Genomic DNA, 3,383 nt, shown 5'->3' on the forward strand with positions numbered 1-3,383 from the left:
GGTCATTGGTTTTAGCTATAAATGACGACATCTGACGAACTTGCACTTGTACAACACGAGAAGTATTAGTTACATGCATTGATAATTGTTTGACATACTGCGCCAGTCGTTCTACATCTTCGACTGTAGCAGTACCAAAAAGTGAACGACTAATGGATCCAATAAATGGAAGAATTGCTCGTTTCGTGCGTGAATCCTGTTGAAAAAATTTAATATGCGGAATAAGTATTTTAATGTCTTTGCTGACATTAGTCCAATACTCGAGCAATTCTTGTTCCGCTTTTTTTAAATATATCCATCAATAGCATTCACACAATAACAATGTAATGCAGACGATTTACAAAACTGTTGGTAATCTGGTCTATTACCCATTTCAGACAAATCTGGCAATTTATACTTGAATTCATGGATCCATTTATTCTGTGAAATGTCGATACGTGACGTATGGATAAATACAACTCCCCATGGAAGTCGTAATTCTGTATGGACAGAATTGACGTGATTCTGGATGCTGACAAGCGCCATCAGCGTGAACATGACCCAAACTGGTCGCAGTAGACTCCTCGATTCTAAAATTCAAAGAACGCGATTATGAACATAAATAGAAACGTTAAATTAAATCATATACATCATCAATATTTGTAGGAAACGATTCCCCGCATTAGGAAACATAATCATTGTAAAACTGCATTCATGTGTCGTCTTCTTCTGTAAGTTGAAACTGACTGTATTAACAATATGATAACAATTGTCACATGCAGGTAATGGTAGTTTCACACGAGAAATCGTGCGAATAAACAACATTCAACCACAGTAGTAAATTCTGATCAACCTGTTTCATCAGAAGATTTCTCATCACGGAACATATTTGTATCGGTACTGTATAACCATTGAACACTGAATTCTCTTGACTGCCTTTCGAGTCATGTACTTGTAGTTCATTGGACATCATCGTATTTGTAAGTATGTCGTATCACCATGTGACGCACGACTGTCACATACCTTAGATTGTAATTCATTCCTTTGTCTCGGATATACACGCATAGCGAAACGCTTCGGAACGGCCCGCGAAATGTGTACAACGTCCCTTATGGACAGCGCGACCTGTAACCTTCCCGTAGAAGTAGTAGGAATATATACAACCTGATCCAATCATTTTGGTCAGTAACCCGGGAATATATTCATCATGTAGTAGTAGTACGACACATGACCCAAACCTTCGCAGCGTTTGGTCACTAACCCGTGTATATATATCAACCAACACGTGACTGTATGCAGTCGAAGTATTCTGAATATGCACAACTGGACATTTGACAAGAAAAAATACAGTTCAACATACATGCACACTCCTATTTCCTTGTAACCTTGTGACAGTTGAATCATGTAACATCATAAAAAATGATCTATAGCATGGGCTAGCACCATCCGCATAGCATCATATAGTGGTGAAAAACACATCTATATTAGACGTCTCCAACCTGAAATCTGCACTGCCTGCCTGACTGACTGAGTTTGGTTTTACGCCGCTTTTAGCAATATTCAAGCAACATCACGGCGGGGGACACCAGAAATGGGCTTCACACATTGTACTCATGTGGGGATTCGAACTCGGGTCTTCGGCATGACGAGCCAACGCTTTAACCACTAGGCTATCCCACCGCCCCCTGCAGTGCCTGAACAGAAAAGGAAACGAAATATAACAATTAAAATAACCAACTGTAAAACCTGTCTAAAAATAGACTAACATCATTAACGTTTGCGCTTTTTTCTTTTTCTTTAATGACTTCTGAATCATGACATTTCGAATCAACTCTTGAGGGATATTCGATTCGGGTTCCCACGTAGCTTCTTGTACAGTGAAATTTCCCAGTGGATCTTGTAGTATTTCTCTCCATTTACGATTTTATGCGCCAGAATTCGTTTCACTATAAAAACGTCATCATCTTCCAAGTCAAAAGTAGGCTGTTGTGTCTGGGAGGGGTTTAACTGCTGGGACGCCTTGGTTGGCCCGTGTGCGTCCGAATCAGATGCATCATGTTGAGACATAACAATTGGTGTGTCGTCTCCGCCAGCTGGAATGGGATGAGTTATTCTATCCTTGGGGTCGACAAATCTCTTAAGCCGGTTTGCGTGGACAGGCACTTAAAGAACTTTGCAATTCATCAGCAATGTAGAAAGGTCCTTGAAAAACTTGGCCTACTTTTTTACATTTAACCACAGTGCGTGCCGTTGAATGGAGCCAAACTTTATTTCCAAGTTGAAAGATGGGGTTTGAAGTGTCTTTGTCATAATAACATTTCCCTTTCTCATGCGCTTGTTGTAAGTTGACTCGTGCCACCTGTCTTGTAACCTCGATATGATAGATGATGACATCAAGGCGTTGCTTTATTGTGTAGGGAAGAGGTGGAAACGATTGTAGCTCAACATCAATGATACTGAACATTCTTGTCCAAACAGGAGAAAATAGGCAGAAAATCCAGTACTTTGTGTTGCCGGTCTAGTGTTATATGCAAACATAACACTAGGGAGAAGATCATCCCAATTGTCTTGGTTCTCATTGATAAACATGCGCAATGCCTGCCACGTAAATGAATTGAGTCTTTCACAAGCTCCATTGGTTTGTTGGTGATAACTGCTCGTTTTCAGTGCTTTGATCCCCAATATAGAACATACCGCATTAAAAAGTTTGCTGATAAATGAACTACCGTTATCAGTCAATAACACTCTGGGGATCCCATACACACAAATATACTTGGAGTAAAATGTCTTGGCTACCTCTGCAGCGTCCAACGAACAAATAGGAATAGCCACACTCCATCGTAAAAATGCGCAAGTTAACAAAAACACATACCGATGTCCTGCTTTGGTGATTGGCAATGGTCCTAGGAAATCAGCTTGAACGCGATCAAACAATTTACCTGGAACTTGTAACGGTTGCAAAGGGGCTGGTCTCTTGTGAAAACCACGTTTATTGATTTGTTGTTCCTGTGACAGAGTGGTTGCAGACAAATCAATATTCAAGTCACGTAATCTCACGTCTACTTCGGACTGAGAGAGGGGTGGTTCTGAATCAGACGAGTGCTGTGACTGCACAGGCATAATTTCATCTGATGGTACAAAAGTGAACTGAGCAACTTCGTGGCCCTTTGGAATGTCTACAGCATGATCATTAGTGTTAATGATTTGGTACACACTTTTGCCTGGTGTAGCCGTAACAAGGCAACGAGCTCCCAAAACTTGATGTGTTTCTGCCAATAAGGGATTTGGTTCACATATACCTATCTGGTCAGATGGAGAACACTTCACGTCAACGAGGAAAATAATTTCAGACTGAGGGGGAATTGTAACATCCGTCAACGAGCGAACCGGAATGTATTCTGGTT

The sequence above is a fragment of the Haliotis rubra genome, unplaced genomic scaffold (assembly GCF_003918875.1).
Source record: "Haliotis rubra isolate DU_JTF1 unplaced genomic scaffold, ASM391887v1 Scf1489, whole genome shotgun sequence".
Lineage (NCBI taxonomy): Eukaryota > Metazoa > Mollusca > Gastropoda > Lepetellida > Haliotidae > Haliotis > Haliotis rubra.